Raw genomic sequence first — 18,365 nt, forward strand, 5'->3', positions numbered from 1 at the left:
AAGCCTATCAGAAAAGGGAAATAGTCTTCATCCCAACAGGAGTAATGGGCCCTGATGATCAGGAGGAGGTAGGGCTGCTGTTACTCCCTGGGGTTCTCATGGAACCCCCTTGCCTAATTTCAACAAAAAATGGACAAATGCAGTGGTCATGGCCTGAGAAAGGCTCAGATCTTATTGATGAAGGTGGGGGTGTCCCCAACAGGTAAGCCTGTTAGACCATCAGGGGTGTTAGCCAAGGGTGAGGAGAATCTAGAATGAGTAGGAGAGGAGAGAAATGATGTGTGTAGTTACCTTGAAACCAGCTGCAGCATGGGAGTTGGGGGGTTGCTGGGGCTATAATTCCTGTCACTGGCCTTCCTCTTGTTAAGTTTACCTAGGAAAATAGGCCAGCGAGAATCTTGGAGGGGCTGTTCCCAAGTTTTACTATAAAATGAAAGTGAATCCAAGTGGCCTGGGGCTGAATCTGAGTTCATGCTGTGGGCACTGCCCAGATGCCTTGTGAGAGCTAAGATCATTCTCCCAACTACTAAGAGTGTGGGTAACCTGTGATGCTTAGCTGGGTCCACCTCCAGGAATTGCCTTTAGCAAAAAATGAGCCACCTGTCTTCACCCAGACTACACTCCTCTCCCCAGGAAATGTACAGCCCAATTCAGTGTGTGGTCAGTTCAGAAGTAGAAAGGCTCAATTTCCCTGCATCTAGCGAGACATCTAGGAGGGTTCATCCTACTCGCTGAACTCCCCGTGGGGTTGACTGAGGCCTTTGTCACAACTTCATTGCGGTTCATACCTCCCTTTGCCCAATCCCACTTCTTTCATTCTGCATGGGCATCGATCTTGATCGAGGCCACTCCCCAGAACACTCCCTGCCTGCACATCTGTCTCAGGTGTCTGCTGCCTGGGAATTGGATTTAAGACACATGCTGGTCTTCACCTCAGAGTACTTTCCCTGTCCACACTTTTGATCAAATTTCCTTGAATTATCTTAATTTGAGTGTGCCCTCTGAGTTTTGATGGGATCTGGACTGACGGGGCACGGTATTGGGCTAGGGACATGACTGGCAGGTAAGTCTGCCTAATTCTGAGGCTCAGTATTAGTAGGACTCTACTGACACATGGAATTTGTATTCTCAAACCTACCAAAATCAGCTTACTAAAGATATTTTGGTCTCCACCTTAATTCTTTGTTTGTTAAAAGTGATGGCAAAAACCACAATTATTTTTGCACCAACCTAATAAACTATTCAGAACTTGAATGGAAGCCACTCCTTGGTGGTTCCCTTAGAAACCCCAGCCCCATCCAGAGCCCTTGTATCAGATTTGGATGGAAAGGGCACATGTTTAGCCTGTTCAAAGTTGGCTTTTAGACAGTCCTCTCTCTCTCTCTGTGTGTGTGTGTGTGTGTAGGTTCAGTCTTTTCTCACTAGGACAGTTATTTTCATCCATAGGCACCCTGATGGGAGAGGCAGGCTGAATGGATCTCTTTGCTACTCAAAGTTTTTTAAGCCATTGATGTGTTATGTGTCTAAAATAATATTCTTTTTAAAAAAATTATTGTTTCATGATATGATTAATAAATTATTTTCTTTGTTAAATAATTAAAAATTATATTAATAATTATGTTAATAATTAAGAATTATTGATAAGGATAAAATTCCTTTTGACTGTTACAGCAGTCCACTCCCAAGAGAATAAACTATTACCTTCCAGACCTTTTCAAAATTGACAGGATCTATTTAAAGTCCTGTATTTTATTTGACCAGAAAATTCTATTTTTCAGACGTTACATTTAAGAAAACCTCTTAAATGTACATGAGAAAGAATGAACAAGCATATTTATTGCAACATTGTTTATAATAGCAATAAAGGTAAACAACTTAATAGGGGACTAAATAAATTGTGGTATATTTTTACAATGACAGAGTATACAGTAGTAAAAACAGTGAGGTGGAGCCATAAGTGCTAACTTGGAAAAAGCTTCAGGAAATATCACTGAGTGAAAAAGGAGATTGCAGAATGATAAATGTAATATGATGCATTTTATCAGGGCTATTTAGGAAAATTATGGCCTAATAGAAATGACCTGGGCTGGGTGAGAGGAGCAGAAATGGGGAGAGTGATTACTGCCCCTCGCTTGCTTTGCCTCCTTTAGCCATTTCTTCCTGTTCTCTCAATCATTTTTTCCCCTCTTTCACTCCACATTCTTCCCTTTCTTCATCACTTCTTTTCATGGTTAGAATTGAAACCAAGTCTACTCTCTAGGAATTGTATGTGTTTATGCTCATTAACAACCAGTTGAACTCTGTTGATTAGCAATATGGCCAATCCAAACTGGTTGTTAAACTGTCAAAATAAATGGATCTAATGCCTGCACCCTGGTTCACATGATCTTGTTGATGAATAATTAATATAGCCTCAATATAATGCGTTATATGGAAACCTGCCTGCTTTGGCTACTGTGAAAGCTTAAAAATAAACCAACCGCTTGACAAAGTTACAAAAAAATAAAATATAAAAAAGAAATTTGCAGTATAGGTTGAATAATAAATATATAGTGTTTGCATTAAAGAAAGTACCAGTGGCATTGTACTTTGTGTTATTATTAGAGTGTGTAGATTATTTGATTTGAAGAATTCTAGTTTAATGACTTCCTTTTGTACTGAAGGAAATAGTGGCCCAGGGAAGTGAGGTAGTAAAGCAGGGCTGTTTAGTGGTTTTCCGGTAGCACACTTTGTAGGTAATAGAGATAGTCATTCTCCTTTCCTTTCGGAATAGTTCCATCTCTCTGGTATGGTAGGAACCAAATGTGTGGATCCTCTTTTATTCATAGGTCTGTATCTGGTGCACAAGCTTTATGGCATGGACAGAAATAGCTGACACAGTGCTGAATGGGCTTAGGAAAAGGAAGACCAACACTGGGTTTCTCTGGAGCTCTGTGTCATAGTTTGAAGATGATTCCAATGCCAGAGCCTCTGGGAACAAAATAATATGAGAAATGGTCACAGAAAGGGTCATTTTAAACTAGAAGAAACTCAGAAGAAGGGTTACCAGATACTTACAAAGCATCTAATTAAATGTGAATTTTAGATAAACAATGAATACTTTTAAAGTATAATTATACCCCAGATATTACATGGAACAAACTTATACTAAAAATTATTCATTTCTTATCTAAATTCAAATTAATTGGGTTTCAAGTGTTTTTATTTGTTAAGTCTGTCTAGCCCAACAAGATCTATGTTGAAATATGTAACTCAAAATGTCTTATAACCTGAAGAACACACTATTCTTTATGTTTCTTTGTCTCTCTGACCCCAACATTTTAAATTATGACCAATACTTTAAACTCCAAAGGTATTGGATATTAGATCAATTCAAGGACAAATTTTGTAAAAACTGGAATGTTCTGCAGCAGAACAGATTGCCTCAAAAATAGTGAATTCCTCTGCCAAGGATAGGCCTGTATCAACATTTGTAATGGCAAAAATCTGGGAGAAACATAAAAGGTCATGAATAAAGGACTGTTTAAAAAAAATTAGGGACGCGTCTACGCAACGGAATTCTCTACAGATTTTTGTTCTAGCCTCAGCTGCTGTTATAATAGGACTGTCACCACTGTCATAACCTGACCAACCAACTAGTTTCCAACAGACAAGCTGGTCTTTCTGAAACCTTAGAAGCATTCATCATGCACTTCAGAATGGTTTTCTGTCTGTACATAATGGGGGATTTCCAAGTAGATCTTTAAGTAAAAAAAGCATAAAAAGCAGCATGCGTGTTGACATAGTTTGGGTGTTTGTTGAAATGTGATCCTTAACATTGCAGGTGGGGCCTGGTGGAAGGTGGTAGGACATGCGGGTGAATCCTTCATGAATGGCTTGGTGCTGTCCTTGTTCCCCTCTCTCTTGCTCCTGCTCTGGCCATGTGACACACCTGTTCTCCCTTCCCTTCCACTGTGACTAAAAGCTTCTTGAGGCTCTCACCAGAAGCAGACGCTGATGCCATGCTTCTTATACAGCCTGAGGAACCATCAGCCAAAGAAACCTTTTCTCTTTTTCTTTTTCTTTTTTCTTTTTTTTTTTTGAGACAGAGTCTCACTCTGCCACCCAGGCTGGAGTGCAGTGATGCAATCTCGGCTCACTGCAACCTCTGCCTCCCAGGTTCAAGTAGTTCTTCTGCCTCAGCCTCCTGAGTAACTGGGACTACAGGCATGTGCCACCACACCTGGCTAATTTTTTTGTATTTGTAATAGTGATGGGGTTTCACCATGTTGGTCATGCTGGTCTGAAATTCCTGACCTCAAATGATCCGCCCGCCTTGACCTTGCAAAGTGCTGGGATTATGGGTGTGAACCACCACACACAGCCCCTTTTTTTCTTTATAAATAAACTAACTGTATTAGCCTCTTTAATATATTTATCTCCTAATTCGTGATCTCTCTTCTATAGTTCATTCCCAGGCTTCTTATGTATCCCTTGTTCTTTTGAAATTTATTTTCCTCTTTCTTAGTCTCAGATATTTATAGCAACACAAAAGGGACTAACATATATGTTAAATTCCCATTTGTGTAAATTCTAAAAAGCGTAAACATAAATACAAGTGAAAACATAATAATTTTTCTAGTTAACTACCTGGGAAACTCTTAAGCATGTTTATTTTAGGGAAAGAGATCAATTATTGATCTCTTTCAATAGGTGAGGAAGACTTACTATTTATTTCATCCCTTTATGGATGGATTTAAAAAAAAACTAATTTTGCACGTTGAAAAAAAGGCTAGGCTGGGCACGGTGGCTCACGCCTGTAATTCCAGCACTTTGGGAGGCCAAGGCAGGTGGATCACGAGGTCAGGAGATCGAGACCATCCTGGCTAACACAGTGAAACCCCATCTCTACTAAAAATACAAAAAATTAGCCGGGTGTGGTGGTGGGCGCCTGTAGTCCCAGCTACAGGCAGGAGGATGGCTTGAACCCGGGAGGTGCAGCTTGCAGTGAACTGAGATCGCATCACTGCACTCCAGACTGGGAGGGAAAGCGAGACTCAGTCTCAAAAAAAAAAAGGAAAAGGGCTGGATATTTCCTTTGGGAACACTGTAGAGGCACTCCCTGGGATGGGGGCAGGAGGGAGAGAATGTGTGCTAGAGGAAGGTCACCTCATATTTCTTTCGGTTTAAAGATTATATAAATTTAAACTTTAAGACTTTAAGAGAAGGCCCCATTAGTTAGTTTGGGTAACATCATTGATGCTTCAGGCCATCCTTAGTCACCCTTGCCCACTTAAAAGTTCAGGCTAGAGGGAAATGTCTCCTAATACACTCATGGCTAATCATACATATGTTCACCAATGAGTGTCTGTGGACCATATGAGGGTTAAAAATTACTCGACAGATGAGCCCAGTGTCCACAAATCCACATGCAATTCTTGGCCTTAGGTTCAAGGCAAGCCCTGGTAGTTCACAACCAGGAAAAGCAAACTTTTTGATGCCCCACTTAATAACAGCTTGAAACACGTGAAATTACTATAAAGAAAGTCTGAATAGCAATAATTTGATATGGTTCAACAAATACTATTTCTGGGCATCCTTTTCTACTTTCTCTCTTGATCAATTAGAGAAAAAATCAAATTAACTAAAGTATGTATTTGTCCAGGCTTCCAAAACTACCTTTCCTTTGATATTACATGATCTATTATCTTAGATAGGGCAGCTATAACAAATACCATAGACTGGGTGGATTACAAACAACAGAAATGTATTCCTCACAGTTTTGGAGGCTGGAAGTCTGGTACCAGGGTGCCAGCAGGGCTGGGTTTTGGTGAGAACCTCTTCTGGGTTGTGAACAGCTGACTTCTGGTTGTATCCTCACATGGTGAAGAGCAGAGGGAGAGTGAGCTAGTAGCTCTCTGGTCATTTTCTTTTTTTTTTTGAGACAGAGTTTTTGCTGTTGTTTCCCAGGCTGGAGTGCAATGGCGCGATCTCGGCTCACCGCAACCTCCACCTCCCAGGTTCAAGCGATTCTCTTGCCTCAGCCCCCCGAGTAGCTGGGATTAGAGGTATGTGTCACCACGCCCAGCTAATTTTGTATTTTTAGTAGAGACGGGGTTTCTCCATGTTAGTCAGGCTGGTCTTGAACTCCTGACCTCAGGTGATCCACCTGCCTCGGCCTCCCAAAGTGCTGGGATTACAGGTGTGAACCACCACGCCCAGCTGGTCATTTTCTTATAAGGACACTAATTCTGTTCATGAGGGCTCTAACGTGAGGACCTAATTACTTCCTAAAGTCCCCACTCCCTATACTGTCACCTAGGGTAGGGGTCCCCAGTCTGTGGCCTGTTAGGAATTGGGCTGCACAATAGGAGGTGAGTGGCAGGTGAGGGAGAAAAGCTTCATCTGTATTTACAGCCACTCTCTATTGCTTGAATTACTGCCTGAGCTCCACCTTCTGTCAGATCAGCAGGGGCATTAGATTCTCGTAGGAGTGTGAACCCTATTGTGAACTGTGCATGTGAGGGAACTAGGTTGTGCAATCCTTATGAGAATCTAATGCCTGATGATCTGTCACTGTCTCCCATCACCCCCAGATGGGACTAGTTGCAGGAAAACAAGCTCAGGGTTCCTACTGATTCTACATTATGGTGAGTTGTGTAATTATTTCATTATATAGAACAATGTAATTGTATTAGTTCATTTTCATGCTGCTGATAAAGACATACCCAAGACTGGGCAATTTACAAAAGGAAGAAGTTTAATTGGACTCACAGTTCCACGGCTGTGGAGGGCTCACAATCATGGCAGAAGGCAAGGAGGAGCAAGTCACATCTTCTGTGGATGGCAGCCGGCAAACAGAGAACTTGTGCAGGCAAACTCCTGTTTTTTTAAAGCCATCAGATCTCACACGAGACTTATTCACTATCACAAGAACAGCATGAGAAAGACCCGCCCCATAATTCAATTGCCTCTCACAGGGTTCCTCCCATGACGTGTGGGAATTGTGGGAGTTACAATTCATGATGAGATTTGGGTGGGGACACAGCCAAACCATATCATTTCATTTCTGGCCCCTCCCAAATCTCATGTCCTCACATTTCAAAACCAATCATGCCTTCTCAACAGTCCCCCAAAGTCTTAACTCGTTTCAGCATTAACTCAAATGTCCATAGTCCAATGTCTCATCTGACACAAGGCAAGTCCCTTCCGCCTATGAGCCTGTAAAATCAAAAGGAAGTTAGTGACTTCCTAGACACAACGGGGGTACAGGCATTGGGTAAATACAGCCATTCCAAATGGGAGAAATTGGCCAAAACAAAGAGGCTACAGGCCCCACTCAAGTCCAAAATCCAACAAGGCAGTCAAAACTTAAAGCTCCAAAATGATCTCCTTTGACTCCATGTCTCGCATCCAGATCATGCTGACGCAAGAGGTGGGTTCTCATGGTCTTGGGCAGCTCCATGCCCATTGATTTCATAACATCTATTATTTACAATATTTATGTTAACAGCTAAAACATACATAACATTTGTATATGCCAGGTGTTTTAAATTCCTTAAATCAATATACTCATTTAAATTTTACAATAACCTTATACCATGGTTATTTTTATCCCATTTTGCAAATTAAGGAGCCTGAAACATGCAGAGTTTAAGCACTTTGCCTGGTTTGGTGCAGCAGTAGATTTTGGAGCTGGGATTTGAGCTCAGGTAGCCTTCTGCTGGTAACCACTACATTACACTGCCACTCACTCCCCTTTTATCACCTGACCAGCTGACTCTGCCCACAAGACAAGTTGGTCTTTCTGACTCCATGAGGCATATCTAATGTACTCAAGAATGTTCTCCTGAGGCAGTATAGAAGTTTCTCCAACTGCAGTCAGGCCAGTGTGGCCCCATATCCAACTTGTTGAAATGTAGGCCCTCAGGCGGACAGCCTGATTTTCATCGGCTCCCGTGCCAATCTCACCACAAGGAAACCGTGCCTGATAAGAATCATCTGTTTTCTTGGTTGCTGGTGTTCTTCAGGGCTCATTGCCATGGACTGCAGCTTTCCCCAATCTCTCCGGAGACATCCTGATTTTACATCTCCACGAACATGTTCTCTACCCCTGCCCAACAATGAACTCACCTTTGTGCCTCTGTTTATTTCCTCTTTCCTAAAACAGTAGGTAGTGCTGAGGCAGCAGCAAGGCAAAGTGGCTAGCAGGTGCTATATAGATAGGAGAGGATCCACCACTCAGAAACTGAATGTTAATTCATTTTTCTGCAATTCAGTTTTGCACTTGTAGAATGAAAATAATACTAGTATTATGGAATGGTGATATGACTCCACTAGCTCTTGTATTCAGGGCCCAGCATTAACTTGGGACATGTGGTCAAAGACATGAGAAAGCCCCATGAGACTGGTGTCTGTGTGTGAGGCTGGGCCTGCAATATGGACTAACAAACAGATTTCCCTGGCTTACAAAATGTCCTTTTATTTAGCAAAACCATCTCCTTAAAGGCACCTGTGAATTTATTGATTAAATGTTGGTATCTGTAAGTGGGGATAAAGAAGCTTAGATGCCACTCTTTAATATTTTCTGCAATGATGATGGAACTCCACTAGGTTTGACATCTTGCTGCTCACAGAAGGATATGAAATTAGCTATTTGGTGAGTTTCTCCTTCTTCTTGGGGTTTGTCACCTACGACGGTCTCTTCTGCTCCACCAGAGGCAGTCTTCCATAACTCACTGGTTCGGAATCTGGGCAGGGAAGACAGATTCTATATTACAATTTATGTTGATGTGTTATAGTATCGGCTTTTTCTGAGCAATATCTTTCTGAGCAAGATCTATCAGAATTCAATTTTCCCTTTGCTCCCAGACCATGCTTTGGCATGGCCAAAATTTCAAAAGCTAATTAAAGACACGAGTTGCGTATATTTAGTATTGTAGTAGGCAGTAGCTACCAAATTAATGTGAACATTAGAGATTTGATATTTAAGATGTTTGAATAATTTGATACTAGAATATTATAGGCATTTATGCTGATTTTAAAAAATGTGATGGTGTAATAGATTTTTCATTTATTTTTGTGACTATTTTTTTCTTTAGGCTACATACTCAATTTTGTAATGGAACTAGGACAATATTCATTTTAGTGTGATTAAACTTCTGGCTTACTGATGAAATGAAAGAGTCCATTCCTGCAAAAGCATCTCACAGTTTGTTTTTAAATGAAGTAAGACAAACATACAGGAAAGGCATTATAAGTGTAACCAGCACCCAGATAAAGAGGTATAACATCACCAGCACCCTGCTTGCTCGCAATCACTGCCCCCCACCAAGTAAACTACTACATTGACCTCTCACTTCATACATTAGTTTTTGCCAGCTTTTGAACTTCATAAAAATGCAGCCATACGATTTGCACTTTTTGGTGTCTGTCTTCCCTTAGTGAGCAGAAATATAATTTCTTGAGTCTGCAAATAATGTGATGGTTTCTGAACCAATTCGTGAAAAGGAAAGGAGGGAAGCAGGAAAGGAAGAAGGAGGGTGAGTAAGAGAATGGGAGGGAGACTGTGTTTGTGGGTACTGGTTATCTGTAGCTACTCTGAAAGTGATGCAGCTCCCGAACAATTTTGGGAGAATATCAATAAGTTGTATTAGCCAGTCAGTGACTACCTTAGTTCTTATTTACACAGAAAGTAAATTAGATTTGAAGGAATATCTTGTTGAACTGACTTCCTTTGGCTATGCAGTGGGGGGTGTGGATGCATGGTTTCATTGCCTGTGAACCTTAAGAAGGCCCCAGGGGGATTAGCTTGTACAGATTTTACAGCTCTGCCCCGGGTCTCCTTTGCCTCAAAGCTATGGTCTTGGACTGCAGTCATCTGCCCAGAGTCTAAAACCAATTTCTTTTGGGACATAGACTTTCCTATTGAGTTTTCATCATGGTCTCAGGGCAAATGAATGAGAAGATAACAGCATCTTCACTCCTTCATTACACATCCTCTTTGGAACACTAGGACTTTTTCAAAATGAGAGAGTCTGTGTTTGTCATAGCCATATTCACATCACAGAGACAGGGTTAATGAGGAGGTGGCATGTTTGTCTTTTAGTGCCTCCCCCAATTCTTCAACTTCTGTTTCCAAGGACACATCCTTAGCATTCTCTTTTGGGGTCTGGGGGCTTTCATCATGCCCTCCATTCACAGTGGAAGGAGAAGTCAGGCAATTTTCTCAAGCTACTAAATGAGAAAGAATTTGAATCTAGCTGTCTCATTTCCAGTCTGATGACTGGACACTGTAATTCACTACATGGATGAAGTGTAGTGCTCATCATACACCCCTTTAACTTTTCGGATGAGAATGGGAAGATCATGAAACTCTTCCAAGGCCCAGTGTCCTGTTTGCCTCATCACTCTGTCTCTTCCCTCTCTTACCTCTTTGCCAACCCCAAACCAACTCTTCTCTGAGCTCCTACAAACATCTCAGAGTAAGCGTATGTTTTAACAATTTACTCCGCTTTCTGGACTAATCATTACTGATTCCAAAGGTGGGACTTTTAGGCCAGAGAAGAGGAGACAATGATGGAATGGCATTGCAGTGGGACAAAAGAAGCCCTGTGATATCCCTCAAATCGTATGATGTAAGTTCACCTCTATTCCATTTCTGTATGGCTCTTGTCTTCATAATATTTATTAATTCAAAATTATTCATTCAATGTGTATTGTTTTTCCTTTTTCTGAAGACAAGCTTCAGAGAAGACAGTACCTATTATGCATCAGGCAGTATTCTAGAGGCTTAGGATACATCCATGAATAAAATAGACAAAAAGTCTTGACCTTGTGAGGCTTACACTCTAGCGGGAGTGATAGAGGACTAAAAATCTAGATATTATAAATAATAAATGAGTATACTAGGGTTACTCAAGGAAACAGAACCAATAGGATAAATGATACAGAGATAGAGCAAGGTAAGAGGGATTAGTAATGCTGGGGGTCAGAGGTCACTGCAGGTTTAATAGAGTGCTCAGGAGGGTAGCAACTGAATAAAGACTTGCAGATGACGAGCCATTCAGATATTTAAAGCAAGAGCTGTCCACAAAAGGGATGAGTCAAGGCAAAGGCCTTAATGTAGAAGCATGCCTAGAATATTCAAAGTAAAGCATAAGGACAATGAAGGGGGTAGCCTTCAATCAAAGGTGAAGTCAGAGAAGTAACCAGGAGTCAAATCATGAAGTGACAAGTGGCTCATTGTTAGGACTCTGGCCTTGCCTCTGATTGAGTTGGGGCAGAGGGAGGGTATCGCAGAACTTTAAGTGACAGAAGACATGAAATAACAGACATTCTAACTAATCATTTTGGTTGCATTGTTGAGAACAAGCAGTAGGGGAGTAGGGAGAGAGAAATAGAGGTCAGGTCAATTAGAAGGCAATTTCAATAACCAAGACAGAAGATGGTGGTGACTTGAAACAGTGAAGAGAAATGGTTATAGTCTGGATACAGGACTTCTTGATGTTTAGGCAAAAGAGAAGTCAAGCATGGCTTTCAGGCTGTTGGTCTAAGCAACTTGAAGAATGGAGCTACCATCCACTGAGATGGAAAAAACTGCAGGAGCAATAGAATGGGAGGTGGACCGAGAGTTTGATGTCGGGTATGTTAAGAATGAAGTCTCTACTAGACATGTAAAGTGGATATGTGGAGTTTGGAGTCTGGAAAACTATTCTAGTTGGAGATACAGTGTAGGAGTTGTCTGTACACAGATGGCATTTAAAACTAGGAGAATGGAAAACTACAAAAATAGTGGAGGTAGAGAGAGAAGAGGTTCAAGATCTGTGCATGGAGTTGTCTGGATATAGATGGCATTTAAAACTAAAAGAATGGAAACTTGACAAAAATAGTGGATGTAGATAGAGAAGAGGTTCAAGAACTGTGCATGGAGTACCCCAACATAAAGACACAAAAGAGAAGAGGAGGAGGAACCAGGAAAGGAGAGAGAAGGTGTGTCAGGGAGACAGTGGGAGGGGTGTGGAAATCTATGGTGTTTTGGGAATGAAATGAAGAAAGTGTATGAAGAAGAGAATACCAACTGCTTCAAGTTCTGCTGATGGCTCGAGCAACATGAGGACGAAAATTAGAAACTGGATTTAATACTGAGATGTCCCAAGGTGACCTTGAGAAGAACAGTTTTGGTGGAGTGGTAAGGGCGAAAACCTTGTTGGGATGAATTTAAGAGAGAATATGAAGGGACATGGAGGAGACAGTACATGTAAGCAACGCTTTCAAGTGATTTTTTTAATGAAGAAAAGAAAAATGGACTAATGGGAGATGTCAAGAGAAGTAGTTTTTAAGATGGGAGAAATAACAGCATATTACTGTGCTGATGGACTTGTTGGTGTAGAGGACACAGGGATGGACTGCTGGGGCACGGTGGGGAAAGGAGATGAGACTTGGTGTCAGAGCAGAGGGACTGGGGTTGAATGGACAGGCTGGCCCAGTTCTGCCCCAGGTGGGAGGCAGAAAGCCTACGTGCAGAGAGGGTGGTAGATGACAGGGCAGAGGGTGTTTGGGGACTCTCTTTCAACTGCTTTGTTCTGTCAGAGAAGTAAGAAAGTCATCAACTGAAAATTAGGGTATAGGAGAAGATGTTGGAGGCTGAAATAGACATCTTGAAAAGGAGCATCGTGAATGGACTAGGGAAGTATAGTACAATTGTCAGGCAGCGTTTAAGGCCTATTTGAGCTTCTTGGTCATGGAACCCTGTTAAAATGAAACCTGTCAGCATGATTATGTGTTCCAGGGATTTTCAGCTGTCCAGCTGATGTACATAAAAGGTGGAAAATTGGATCTCTTCTCCTTTGGAAATTTTTTAATGCAGCAATTTAAATGTTTTGAGAATCAAAGAGTCACTTCAAACAATTATGCCTACCTGTTGAGCTTCCATCTTTCCTTCCTGTCTTTCTTCCTTCCATTTTTTCCTTTCTTGCTTGCTTTTTTCCTTCCTTTTCTTTCTCTCTTCTTTCTTTTCCTCCAAAAGAACTTGTGAATGTCTCCTAGGTGTGTAATAATTGCACCTGAAACTGTTCTAAAACAGTCCATATTTCTTCAGTAAACTTTATTGTGTGTTTATTAAGTGCCAGGAGCTCTGTTAGGTACTGTGGAAGACACAAAAAACAAAAAGAAAACTCAAGAAGTTCACAGCAGAGTGGCAAAGGTGAAATATGTCCATAATAACTACATATAAGATAGAAATTGGTAAGCACCAATTTGAAAATATAGCATTGTGAGACTTTAGAGAAGAAAAAGCTTATTTCTAGTTGGAGATGGGGAATCTGGGAAGATTTGAGATTGTAGTTTTCAAGGATGGAATATCTCCTATCCAACATACTTTTCTATGATGAGACGTTGGTACTCCTCCCATTGAGAGTTGGAATTTATGTCTTCTCTTGAACCTGGGTTGGCTTGTGACTTGTATGTAACCAATACAGTACACAGTAGAAATAACGCTTTTAACTTCTGGGGCTAAGTCAGAAAAAGAGGTTCAGGTCTCCCCCTGTTTACTGGGACATCAGGTAAAAAGTCCATCAAGTGAGAAATTCAATTCTTCTGGGGCCACCGTGCTTTGAGGAAGCTCAGGCCACATAGGGAGGTGATCTGTGGGTGCTTTGGTTGACATTCCCAGCTGAGGTCCTAGCTGATGGCCAGCATTGACAGCGGACATGTGCAGAAGGCACCTCCACATGATTCTAGCCCCCAGCTCTTGAGTCACCCCAGCCATTAAGTATTCCCAGCTCATTCCCCAGACATCATGGAAAAGACTCAAGCTGTCTCTGCTACACACTCTGAATTCCGTACCCTCTGAATCCATAAGCATAATACAGTGGTCGTTTTACGCCATTGAGTTGTGAAGTGATTTGCCATGTAACAATAGTAACCGGAACAGAAGATTTCTTGAAAGAGACAACATTCAAGCCAAGTTAACTTTAGATGTAAAAAAAGTGTAATATTAAATGAGACTGGGTAATTGTATTCTCAATTGCATATGAAAGTTTTTGAATTTCCCTTTTACATTTGATGCTCTGGCTATTGAACATTCTTTTGTAGAAATATCTCTAGATGTCTATCTGATTCCAGAGCATTTACAAAGATTTTGGAATGCAGCTCTTTCTTGTGATTTGATTCTGAGATGACACAACACCATCAAATACAACTTAGCAGAACCTAGCTTTTGAAGAGAGTAACTAATTTTCATACAAAAAGTTGACAACTTTATTAGCAGAGTTACCAGTATACATTTTATATAAAACTAAAAATACTATTTATATGGTCACATAAAAAGCTTTGTAGGATATCTATCTATCTCTATCTATCTATCTATCTATCTGTCATCTATCCATCTATCTAAACAACAAACATATTAATGCATTGTTAGGCAATTTCATCATTTTGAGCAGTGGTCCCCCACATTTTTGGCACCAGGGATTGGTTTTGTGAAGACAATTTTTCCATGGACTGGGGCAGGGGAGGGGGATGGTTTTGGGATGATTCAAGCACATTACATTTATTGTGCACTTTATTTATATTGTTATCATATTGTAATATAATGAAGAATTATACAACTCACCACAATGTAGAGTCAGTGGAAGCCCTAAGCTTGTTTCCCTGCAACTAGACAGTTCCCATCTGGGGGTGATGGGAGACAGTGACACCTGAAGTGTGTTGCTTATGTCCAGTCTACTCCATAATCTCGTTTTGGTTGCTGTCACTGCAGAAAACCCTGCTTCACAAATATAGGATGTTGGAAATGGAAGCAGACTTTTCAGTGCTTCTGTGGTAATCTCAGGATATTCCATCTTGACTTTAATTCAGAATGTATGAAGATTTGAAGTTGCCTCAAACATGCTTTTAAGGGCACCGCCATCTGCAGTCTCAAGCAGTTGTCCTCTTCTAGCACGGACAAAGTCAATTCCCCTGGCTTATTCACAAATGGGTGATGGATCCATTCCTTCCCAGTTCAGGGCCTTTTATGGTTGGGAAGTGTAGTAATCAGGGTTCTCCAGGGGACAGAATTAATAGGATATATCTATATATAAAAGAGAGTTTATTAGGGAGAATTGGCTCACACAATCACAAGGTGAAGTCCCATGATAGGCCATCTGCAAGCTGGGGAAGAAAGAAGTAAGTAGTGGCTCAGTTGAAGTCTAAAAGCCTCCAAGCCAGGGAATCTGACAGTGTAGGCTTCAGTCTGTGGCTGAAGGCCCGAGAGCCTCCAGCAAACCGCTGGTGTGAGTCCCAAAGTCTAAAGGCTGAAGAATCTGGAGTCTGATGTCCAATGGCAGGAGAAGCAGGAGGAAGCATCCAGCACAGGAAAAAGAAGGCAACCAGGAGACTCAGCAGGCAAGGTGATTCCACCTTCTTCCCCTGCTTTGTTCTAGTCATGCTGGCAGACAATTAGATGGTGCCCACCCACATTGAGGGTGGGTTTTCCTCTCCCCATCCACTGACTCAAATGCCTATCTCCTCTGGCAATACCCTCACAGACACACCCAGAAACAATACCCATTATCCAGGCATCCTTCAATCCAATCAAGTTGACAACTAATATTAGTCATCGCAGAAAGTAATGTTCAAACTCTTGAAAGCTGAGATAGGTGATCATGCACCAGCTGGGAGAAAGAAGGCCTTGGCTCAGACTCTTTCTTTCAAAATTTCTGCTAATGTTTGAAACATGTTAGAAATCCCAAAGTTCACTCATCACCCCATTGTTCCAGTTTGGTTTTGAAAGCAGCCACTTTATCTGCTGACTTGAACACAGTTGTTGTTATCCCCTGAAGTGACAGATTGAGTTCGTTGAGCAGGTTGAATGTGTCACACAGGTAAGCAAGTTTTGCAACCCATTCTATGTCACTGAAATGTGCTGCCAGTGTTGCCTGTTTTTCTAAAAGAAATCTTTGGAGTGGCCCTCGTAACTAAAAAACCCTGGCCAGTGATCTGCCTTGAGAAAGCCATCTCACTTCTGTGTATAAGAGAAGACATGTGTGCTCTGTATCCATCTCCTCTCAGAGCTGTGCAAACAGATGTGAGTTATGGGTTTGCACTTTATTGTGGTTGATAATTTTAATCGTATCCTACAAAATGTTGTTAAGTTCAGGTGACATTTTTCAGCTAGCCAGCATTTTTCTATGGATGACACAGTGCATAGACTAATATTCAGAGGCAACCTCTTTGACCCAAGTAGTGAAACCTTAAAGCAGTCTGGTCATGGCAGCCGCTCCGTCCATGCATACAATGACACAAAATGACCAATTCCGTTTTCCTAGTGTGTAATCATTCAAAGACTTGAATAGTTCTGCAGCTGTGGTGTTAGTTGGCAACAAAAGCACACATAATATACTCTCATGCACATACTCCTGAAAAATATATTGCACGAAAACAAGCATTGTTGTCTTGTTGTCAACATTGCTAGACTTGTCAACCTGGAATGTGTACCACAGTGACTCATTAATCCTCTCTAACAATTGTGCCTCAATATCCTCTGCTTTTCCATCAATTCATCTAGTTATGGTGCTAGCTGAATGAGGAACACAAGGCATATTTTGAACCGCAGCCTCCCCTAAAAGTTCACAACAAATGTCCTTAGCAGTGAGCAGAATCAACTCTTCACCAATAGTAAAGGGCTTCTTAGCTTTAGCAATGTGGTTAGCCACTAAGAATGATGCTTTTAGTGGAGACACATTTGATGAAATGGTGGCCTTCAATAATTGCTTCTGTTCTTTGTGTTCACAATTTTTTTCCTTTTGAAAAATTCCACAGGCTTGTCTTTTAATGCAGGGTGCTTGGTCTCTATGTGGCAAAGCAGTTTTGAAGGTTTCATGGCTTCATTGAATAGCTGGTCGCCACATACTATACAAAGCAGGTTTGGAGAATGTGAATCACCTGTTGCAATGAACCCATAATTTAAGGAGGACTCTTGGTATTTTCAAGTGCAGCTTTCTTTTTATTGGCAGTCTTAGAGTCTTCTGCTGTCTCATCATTGGGTGTTTCCCCCTTTTGGAAGAAGCTCTCCAGTGATATTTGCTTTTTACTCATTTTGGCTAGGGTTATCTTGTGGACTTACCGAAACTGTGACTGAGACAAGTGCACAGTGCAGAAAGAGGCATGAACAGAAATAGCAAATAAAATAATGGGTGGGCCACGCATGGACCAAAATAAGTGTCAGATTCTGACTTAACCCTGCCACTAGATGCAGCTATACAATTGAAGTATATCAACTCACTTGCAACTATAAAGCTTGCCACCAGATGCAGTTTAATTGTCACTTGCCACTCACTGATAGGGTTTTGATATGAGTCTGCAAACAATTGATGTATTATGGTGTCTGCACAGTCAAACCTCTCTGCTAATGTTAGTCGGTGTTTGCAGCCACTCCCCAGCACTAGCATCACCACCTCAGCTCCATCTCAGATCATCAGGCCTTAGATTCTCATAAGGAGCATGCAACCTAGACCCCTCACATACACAGTTCACAACAGGGTTTGCGTTCCTATGAGAATCTATTGCTGCAACTGATCTGACAGGAGGTGAAACTCAGGCGGTAATGTGAGTGATAGGGAGTGGCTGTAAATACAAATGAAGCTTTATTTACTCACCTGCTACTCACCTCCTGTTGTGCAACCCTGTTCCTAACAGGCCACTGACTAGTGACAGTCTGTAGCTCAGAAGTTGAGGACCCTGTCATATAGTGTACTTACATACCTAGATGGTATAGCCTATTACACACCCAGGCTATATGGTATACGCCTGTTGCTCCTAGGATATAAACTCGTACAGCCTATTACTGTACTGAATACTTTAGAGGATTGTAATACAATAGTAAGTATTTGTGTATCTAAACATATCGAGACATAGAAGAGGTACAGTAAAAATACGGTATTATAATCCCATGAGACCAGCATCATATATGGAGTCTGTTGTTGACTGAAACATTGTTATGGGCACATGACTATATGTGATTTTTATAATTTACTTTTAAAACTAATTTTTGTTGTCACAACACTCATGCTTTTATTTTTTCCTTTAATTGTTTAAACTTTTGTTGACTTACCAAACCAAAGGGGAGAAATTTTTTTTTTTTTTTTTTTTTTGAGAAGGAGTCTTGCTCTGTCACCCAGGCTGGAGTGCACTGGCGCAATCTCGGCTCACTGCAAGCTCCGCCTCCCGGGTTCATGCCATTCTTCTGCCTCAGCTTCCCGAGTAGCTGGGACTACAGGCGACTGCCACCATGCCCGGCTAATTTTTTGTATTTTTAGTAGAGATGGGGTTTCACTGTGTTAGCCAGGATGGTCTCGATCTCCTGACCTCATGATACGACCGCCTCGGCCTCCCAAAGTGCTGGG

Source organism: Pongo abelii, chromosome 4 (genome assembly GCF_028885655.2).
Source record: "Pongo abelii isolate AG06213 chromosome 4, NHGRI_mPonAbe1-v2.0_pri, whole genome shotgun sequence".
In the NCBI taxonomy this organism is placed as follows: domain Eukaryota; kingdom Metazoa; phylum Chordata; class Mammalia; order Primates; family Hominidae; genus Pongo; species Pongo abelii.